This window comes from Aphelocoma coerulescens, chromosome 22 (genome assembly GCF_041296385.1).
Source record: "Aphelocoma coerulescens isolate FSJ_1873_10779 chromosome 22, UR_Acoe_1.0, whole genome shotgun sequence".
NCBI lineage: Eukaryota > Metazoa > Chordata > Aves > Passeriformes > Corvidae > Aphelocoma > Aphelocoma coerulescens.
In genome coordinates, this window is record NC_091035.1 from 1,641,796 (window position 1) to 1,650,635 (window position 8,840).

The 8,840-nt window shown below is 49.9% G+C and overlaps 1 long non-coding RNA gene across 1 annotated transcript; it reads right to left on the minus strand.

The window, feature by feature from the left end:
- Positions 1-203: 203 nt before the first annotated feature.
- On the minus strand, positions 204-6,212 carry LOC138121801 (uncharacterized). Its single transcript, XR_011156266.1, has 4 exons — positions 4,020-6,212; positions 3,270-3,535; positions 2,008-2,460; positions 204-1,184 (listed from the first exon to the last, which is right to left on the minus strand). It is a non-coding gene; the product is annotated as an uncharacterized lncRNA (long non-coding RNA).
- Between the last annotated feature and the right edge of the window lie 2,628 nt (positions 6,213-8,840).

Consider the following 8,840-nt stretch of genomic DNA (forward strand, 5'->3'; position numbering starts at 1 on the left):
TCCCAGAATGGTTTGGGTTGGAAGGGACCTCAAAGTCCCACCCCCAGCCATGGGCAGGGACACCTCCCACTATCCCAGGGTGCTCCAACCTGGCCTTGGATGCAGCCAGGAATGGGGCAGCCACAGCTGCTCTGGGAATTCCATCCCAGCCCCTTCCCACACTCACAAGGAAGAATTTCTTCCCAATATTTAGTCTAAGCCTACTCTCCTTCGGTTTAAAGCCACAACTCTGTGGCAAAATCCTAAAACCTTCTGAAAATTGGATGAATCTCAAAGAGTCACTTGCTCCTTCTCTCACTTATCCTTGTCAGCCTCAGCTCCGAGCATCTTGTGGCCCACACCCCAAAACTCGTGAAAACCCGAGGAACAAGGACACCACAGATCAAAAAGTCACCCTCGCCCCTCTTGGCCACTCTCCGACCCTCACACCAAGCAGGTTCCGAGAGGATTCCACAGCACAGGACCCTGTTACCTTAAGAAAGGCCATTTTTACTCTCCCAAAAATGCATTTTTCCCCTGGAAATAAATGCACGGCAGTGAGTTACAAAGACTCAAACAATTAATCATTCCAGGAGCACCCCAGGCCACTGCAGCCACAGCTGGGATAATGTATTCCAGACAGTCCACGCTTTTCACTGGAATAATAAACATTTTCAGAAATACTCAACAGCCAATGTGCTGAGTTAGGCAGAACCTGAAGTTTTGGCAGTGCAAAATCACATTATCATAAAAGCATTGGAAAAGCCCTCTGAGGTCATGGAATCCAAGTGTTCTCCCAGCCAAGCCCAAGGCTAACCCACGTCCCCAAGTGCCACATCCACACATTTCTTAAACACTGCCAGGGTGCTCTAACCAGGCTGAAGGCCTTGACTCAAACATCTTTATGACTGGAGATGCAAGACCAGTGGTCTAAGACCTGCAGGAATGAATTTTGAATACTCACCCTCGCTGATAAAGTTCAAAAGCGCCCATGGAACACCCGGCAGGACAAAACCACCTTTTCTATATTTTTTAAAAGAACTCTCCCATATCTCCTCTCTCATCTGCCTCGTCTCACCAAGCAGAACCTGTGTTTAAATCCAATTAAAGCCCATTTGTCACAGGGTAGAACTGACACCGAAATGCTCCTGGTCTGCTCACAGCTCACTCGCTGCTCCTCCAAGTCACAAATCACAATAACCATTCTGTGGAAATCGTAAGAGAGGACCTTGAAATCCCACTGAACTCAATGAGCCGTTAAATAGTTGACAATATTCTTTATAGGAACCACGAATAGTTAATTAATCCCCAAATACGAATGGTGAGCATGAATAATTACCACCATAGATCCCGATCAAGAGATCTGCAGTGAGCATAAATTGACATTGCTTCGTGTACAACAGCTCACACCAGCTGTGAGACTGGTCCTAAAATGCTGGGCTTGGGTTTAAAATGAGGGAATCCCAGATGGGAAGGTCTCAGTTCTGTTCCCAGTGTGCCACTCCGTGGACTTTCCATGAAATCTGCACTTCTTTTTTTTTTATCAGTTTTCCTGTTTGTGTCATTTTTGTCAGTCTCAACACGTACAAAGGGTCTGTCTATTCCTTCATCTTCATCGCTATGAGAACCTCTTTTCCTGGTTCCTATTCCTTCACACTTCCTGGATTAACAACTCCAGGGTTCCCCTTCCCTTCCCTTCCCTTCCCTTCCCTTCCCTTCCCTTCCCTTCCCTTCCCTTCCCTTCCCTTCCCTTCCCTTCCCTTCCCTTCCCTTCCCTTCCCTTCCCTTCCCTTCCCTTCCCTTCCCTTCCCTTCCCTTCCCTTCCCTTCCCTTCCCTTCCCTTCCCTTCCCTTCCCTTCCCTTCCCTTCCCTTCCCTTCCCTTCCCTTCCCTTCCCTTCCCTTCCCTTCCCTTCCCTTCCCTTCCCTTCCCTTCCCTTCCCTTCCCTTCCCTTCCCTTCCCTTCCCTTCCCTTCCCTTCCCTTCCCTTCCCTTCCCTGCCCTCAAGTTTTGTGCCATTGAGATGTGACCTTCAGAAGTTCTTGCATGACACAAAAACAAACAAGGAGCCACCATGGTGGTGAGTGCAGGGAATTTCTCGATCAGTGAATATTTGCATATCTTTGGATGAGAGGTATCAGTGGTACCAAGAGTTGACATTAATCAAAGCCCACTGAGAGTCTCCTGCCAGGCAAGTGCTGCTCGTGACGTGTCTTGGCTCTGTCTTGGTGTCCCACCAAGTGTCACACAGGCTTTATCAAATCCCAGCTTCTTGCCTCAGCACACAAAGCCCAGTAGAGTTTGGAGGGGTTCAGATGATCCAGGTGGGAGGCAAAGTTCAGCCAGGAGAGACCCTCCCACATCATCTCAAAGATGTCACATCCTGACAGCGTGCACTGAGGTGGCAGCAGAATCGGTCCTTTGAGATCTTCACTCCCCTTGCACCGTCTGAAGGTGACTTCCAAATCCAGCTGCTCAGCTACCTGGAGATAAACTCAATTTGAGTATTTCCTGGCTAAGGGTCATAGGGCTCATCATTCCTTAGGAAACTCATTCTGCATCCTTTTGTATCCAAACATCCTTTCCAACTCAGCCCCATTTTCCAACCCGACCACCCTTTCCAACCCATGCACCCTTTCCAGCCCATCCACCCTTTCCAACCCATCCATCCTCTTCAACCCAACCACACTTTCCAACCCAACCACGCTTTCCAGTCCAACCACCCTTTCGAACCCAACCACCCTTTCCAACCCATGCACCCTTTCCAGCCCATCCACCCTTTCCAACCCATCCTCTCCAACCCAACCACACTTTCCAAACCAACCACCCTTTCCAACCCAACCACCCTTTCCAACCCATCCTCTCCAGCCCATCCACCCTTTCCAACCCATCCTCTCCAACCCAACCACACTTTCCAACCCAACCACACTTTCCAACCCAATCACGCTTTCCAGTCCAACCACCCTTTGCAATCCAACAATCCTTTCCAGCTCAACCCAACCACGCTTTCCAATTCAGCCATTCTTAACCTGACCATCATTACCAACCCACCCATTCTTTCCAACCTCCCTCTTCAACCCAGATACCCTTTCCAACCCAACCACCCTTATCAATGCAACCACCCTTTCCAACCCATCCATTCTTTCCAACCCAACCCAACCCAACAAGCAGCAAAACAGTGCCCTGGATGCTGCAAATATTCCCAAAGCATCACAGCTGCCCACATCCAGCTTCTGACAGTTCCATCCTGTCTAACTGCTTCGTTTTTGATGGTGGAGGTTTGAAACCTCACCTCGACCGACTGACAAAACACCTTCAATTGAGCTGCAGCAGCTCCGTGACCTCTCGTGCACCTTTTGTCTTTCAAAACACAGACAGGTGCTGCAGGAGGGAATATTTGAGGACTTGGAAATGGTTCCTTCCCCTTTTGCTGCCGCGGTGTCCATGGGGAGCCGAGCGCCAGGATGTGCTGTACAAATCCATTTGTTACAGTAAACAGCCCCGGGCAAGTGCCTGCACTCCGGACCTTGGGAGGATTCCTTGGAGGGTTTGTTCCTCCTTGCAAATTTAAAGATACGAACTCAGGAGGGACCAGAAGCTTCTTCCTGGCCTGAGGCCAAGCATGCAAAGCAAGCATGCAAAGTATACAAACAGACTCTGACAATTTTATATGCAACACCAACGAAAGAACAATAAAAACAGCTAAAACAAATAATATTTGAACTAAACTGGACAGACGGTCAGCCGTCATTTCATAGAATGGAATCATGGAAGGGATTGGGTTGGAAGGGACCTTAAAGATCACCCAGTTCCACCCCCTGCCATGGGCAAGGACACCTTCCACTAAACCAGATTGCTCCAAGCCCATCCAACCTTGAACACTTCCAGAGACAGGGATCTTAGAAGTCTTTTCCAACCTTAACGATCCCAGGATTCATTAAGTTTAGAGGCAGCTCTCACCGCTGGGTGAATCCACCTGGAGAACTCTGACCTGCTGCCAGGACCAAAGCCAGGACCAACATTTCTGTGTTTCACCACTCACCAAATTCCCACCTTTCTGCTGAGGCTGGGACTAGCAGGGATCTGCAACAGGAGTTTCCTTGTGGGAACCTGACTTTAGTTTCCCTTTCCAAGGCTCCATCACCTTCCCCATGGAGGTCCCATCAGATAAGCTCTGTTTAAGGCTTTGAGGGCTGTGAAAATAAATAAACCAGACCTTGCTGGCAATGCTGGGACAGACTGAGCCTGACCCTATTATTGCTGTGACACGAATGCCATTAAAATCTGGAGTGGCACAGAGATAAGTTCCTATTGAAGACTATGGATGGCAGTGAAATTCCAGCAGAGTCTTGAGTCAATGGCAAGTTCAGCCCCCCTCGTCCTTGAAATAATGATTTGGCCACGGTGGCTGCGAGTTTGGAGTGTCACACAGAGCAGCACAAAGTGATTTTTCCCAAAGATGTCCCTGGAGAAGGGCTGCAGGCAGAGGGAGGAAATGAGGTTGACATCACGCTCGATGCAGGCAGCAACAAGCCCGGTTGGATTTACTCTGCTTCTGCGGCATGGGAGGGGTTTCAACAAAGTTCAGCTGCTTTTTAGGGCATCAGAAGAGAACAGAGATCTTCAAGAGGCACAAAAAAATGTAAAAACTCCAAGATCTGGTAATAATCCTGCTTTCTCTGGTGTTTATAACAACAGCAGCAGGGAACTCTCATGTTATGGTCCAACTTCTTTTCGATCTACTTGACCTCAACTTTCACCAGCTGCACAGAGCAATAAAGTTCTGTCTCAGGCACAGCCTAATTAGCCCTGAAAAATCGGATTCATCCAAAGGAACAGCACAGGGAAGATCCAGCTCCTGTCCCAGAAGCCCTGTAGCTCCAAACCCCCCAGCATCAGTTTGGGATAATTAACGGGACGAGGCTGGGTCTGGTCTGGTCCCCCTGTGCAGCGAGCATGAGCCACCGTCAATTTAACTCAGTGAGAGAGAATCTGTCAAGTTATTTCCAGGGTTAACAACTCACACTGTTTAAAATATAAATTCCATGTCTGGCCTGAACTTGGCTGCTTTCAGGTTCCCACTCTTGGGTCTTGTGATGCTTTTGTCAGACACATTAAACAGCCTCGATGATCAGAACCATCCTCCCCACATGGACGGGGATAAACCACATCAAGTTACTTTTGGAAGGATTTTTTTTCCTCAAATTAAGGTAACAAGGACTAAACCACACCAGGGCTGGTTCCACCATGGGGAGAACCTGAGCAGAGAAGGCTTTCAAAGGCACAAAGGAGCAGTTAAATGCTCGTTTCCCACCGAAAATCACGGGCCCCTGTGTGTTCTGATCCATTTGTGAAACTTCGAAAGCCTCCTCCCCTGTCTTGGACAGATTAATGGGAAATAATAAAAATATCATTTAAACGTAGAGTCTCAGGGAGGTGATTCAGCTCCCAGTCCCGGCTGCCACAGTTGTCAGTAAATTAGGGAGAAAAGAAATACAAAATGATCCTTTTCCAGTCCCTCCAATTACTCCAGGATGGTTCTGCCTCTGATGAGTGATTTTGAGAGCCTTTCCCTTCATCGAGTTGGGAAACTGCTCGGTGAGGAGTGGAGAGCCGGGGAAGAGGGGCCAGGAGGGCAAGAGAGGACACCCCAGCAATTCATGGTGTGCCAGGACACAGAGCACTGTCACCAGGTGCCGGGTGACATCCGCCATCCGACAGGGAACACACGATGCCAGGGAAGGAAGGGAAAAGAGAGAACACAACCCCTGTCTCCTCTGCACCAGCTGTTCCCAGGGGACGGCTGTCAGGAATGGAGAGTTCCCAACAAAGCCGGCTGAGGAGGGAGAGACAGCGCAGAAAAAGAAGTGAACAATGAAAAACGACACATCACAGGTGCACCAAATAAAACAAATCCTGATTTTGGAGCCTGGGACACACACATGGCTGAGCTGCCCAACCGGCTCAGGTGCAGTTTAACTCCTTCTGGATCTGCCTCAGTCCTCCTGTTTCCTCCCACCAGGATGTACAGGAACTGCCGAGCACTCCAATTGTTCCACATATTCTTGTGTAAAAGAGCTTCGATGTTTTCATGTTGTAAATGTGAAACTTTGAACTCTAAGAGGGGATTTTGGGTTGTGGAGTCCAGACCTGGGACAGGATAAGGGGGAATGGCTTTCCACCACCAGAGGACAGGGATGGATGGGATATTGGGAAGAAATTCCTCCCTGGGAGGGTGAGGAGAGACTGGGATGGAATTCCCAGGACAGCTGTGGCTGTCCCTGTGTCTAGGTTTGAAAGACAGGTGTCTGCTAAGGAAGGCAGGAGCCTCCCTTGGAGTGGCAGAGATAACCCCTTTCCCTCTGAGTTATTATAATTTTGAAATCAAGGGTCTTTAGGCAAAGATGTGGGAAATAGGAATAACAGTTCTTTACTATATATATATATATATATATATATATATATATATATATATAACTAGTCAAACAAAACAGCAACAACTATGACAGTAACAGCAAACACAAACCCAGTCCCAGCCTTCTCGGCTGTCAGGCTATTTCCCCTCGGGTGCAGTTCCGCTCGCAGCCGACAGGGATCGCTGGTGGCTCCCGGTGAGCAGGGCAGGTGCGATGGCTCCCCCGCAGCTGCAGGGGGCGCTCCGGAGCGAGCTCGGGGAACACGCGGCACCGGTGCCCTGGGATCCCGGGGAAGGATGGAACAAAGGAGCTTCACAAACCGGTGGGCAGCTGGTCCCGGTTCCCGGAAACAGCAGGCTGGACTGGTAGGCTGGAGCGGCAGGCACAAACACAAATCCCGGGTGGCAGACGAGATGTATCCAAAAGGGGAACCCCCCGGGGCTCCAGGCAGGCAGGGTAAGCACGGCTACAGCGTAGCGAAGGCTCGAAGCAGCAGCGGGGCGGGCGGCCACAGCCCAGCCTCCAGCAGGGCAGGGAAAAGCAGCTTTGGGATCCCCGGTGTTGTTCCCAGCAGAAAGGAAAGACGCCGAAAACGGGAACCAGCAGCTCTTCTCTCCGCGGCTTCTCTCTCCAGACGCTGAGAGCCAACTGAACTGCCCGCCAGGTGAGAACAAAAGCCTGGACGGGCCCTTTTGTCTTTCTTAAGTATGGCTATCTCCTCTCAAGTATGGCCATTTATCTCCTAGCAACATGCTATGGGAAAAAATTCCTTTAACAGAAAAAAAACTAGGACTAAACTGAAACCCCAACATTATCCACCCCGAATTTTTTTCCATACTAACATGTTACATGAAACTTAACTTTTTAACCATATAAATACAAGCATCACCTAAATTATATACATATGTACATGCTGATACTGATACAAGTACAGAGCCATGGGTAGTTCACCCTAAAACAAGGTCCCCTTGCGGTATGCATCGGGTCTCTCCATCCCTTTGCATCACCCACCAGGTACAACCTGGTCCCTGAGCAAAAACAACCCCACGGATGGGTTTGCCTTTGCTCAAGGCAGACTTTACCCAAACAGTTTTTCCAAGCATACCTCTCATGTGCACCACTGGAACCTTATCCCCATCTGTTGTTTGTAGGGGTTCGGATTGGGCAGGGCCGGCTCGGCTGGTGGAGCCTCGGGTGTTAACTAACCAGGTGGCTTTTGCTAAATGCACCTCCCAGTTTTTGAAACTCCCCCCACCCAGCGCCTTCAAGGTGGTTTTAAGCAGTCCATTACACCGCTCAACCTTCCCAGCTGCTGGTGCATGGTAAGGGATGTGGTACACCCACTCAATGCCATGTTCTCTAGCCCAGGTGTTTATAAGGCTGTTCTTGAAGTGAGTCCCATTGTCAGATTCAATCCTCTCAGGGGTACCGTGCCTCCAAAGGACTTGCTTTTCAAGGCCCAGGATGGTGTTCCGGGCAGTAGCGTGAGGCACAGGGTAGGTCTCCAGCCATCCTGTGGTGGCTTCTACCATTGTGAGCACATGGCGCTTGCCTTGGCGGGTTTGAGGCAGTGTGATGTAATCAACCTGCCAGGCCTCCCCATACTTGTATTTGGACCACCGCCCACCATACCACAGGGGCTTCACCCGCTTGGCCTGCTTGATCGCAGCGCATGTCTCACAGTCATGGATCACCTGGGAGATACTGTCCATGGTCAGATCCACCCCTCGGTCTCGTGCCCACTTATAGGTGGCATCTCTGCCCTGATGGCCTGAGGCATCATGGGCCCATCGAGCTAGGAACAACTCTCCTTTATGTTGCCAATCCAGGTCTATCTGGGACACCTCTATTTTCGCAGCCTGATCTACCTGCTTGTTATTACGATGTTCTTCATTAGCCCGGCTCTTGGGAATGTGAGCATCTACATGACGGACCTTCACAGATAGCTTCTCTACTCGAGCGGCAATGTCTTTCCACTCCTCAGCAGCCCAGATTGGTTTTCCTCTGCGCTGCCATTTTGCCTTATTCCACCTTTCCAGCCAACCCCACAGAGCATTGGCTACCATCCATGAATCAGTGTAAAGGTAGAGCTTTGGCCACTTCTCTCTTTCAGCAATGTCCAGAGCTAATTGAACGGCTTTGAGTTCAGCAAATTGGCTCGATCCACCTTCTCCTTCCGTAGCCTGTGCAACTTGTCGTGTGGGGCTCCATACAGCGGCTTTCCATTTCCGGCTAGCGCCTACAATTCGGCAGGAACCATCAGTGAAGAGGGCATATTGTTTTTCACTCTCTGGTAGCTCGTTATACGGTGGGGCTTCTTCGGCACGCGTCACCTGCTCCTCTTCTTCTTCAGAAGATAACCCAAAAGTCTCACCTTCTGGCCAGTTCGTAATTATTTCCAAGATCCCAGGGCGACTTGGGTTTCCAATTCGGGCGCGCTGCGTGAT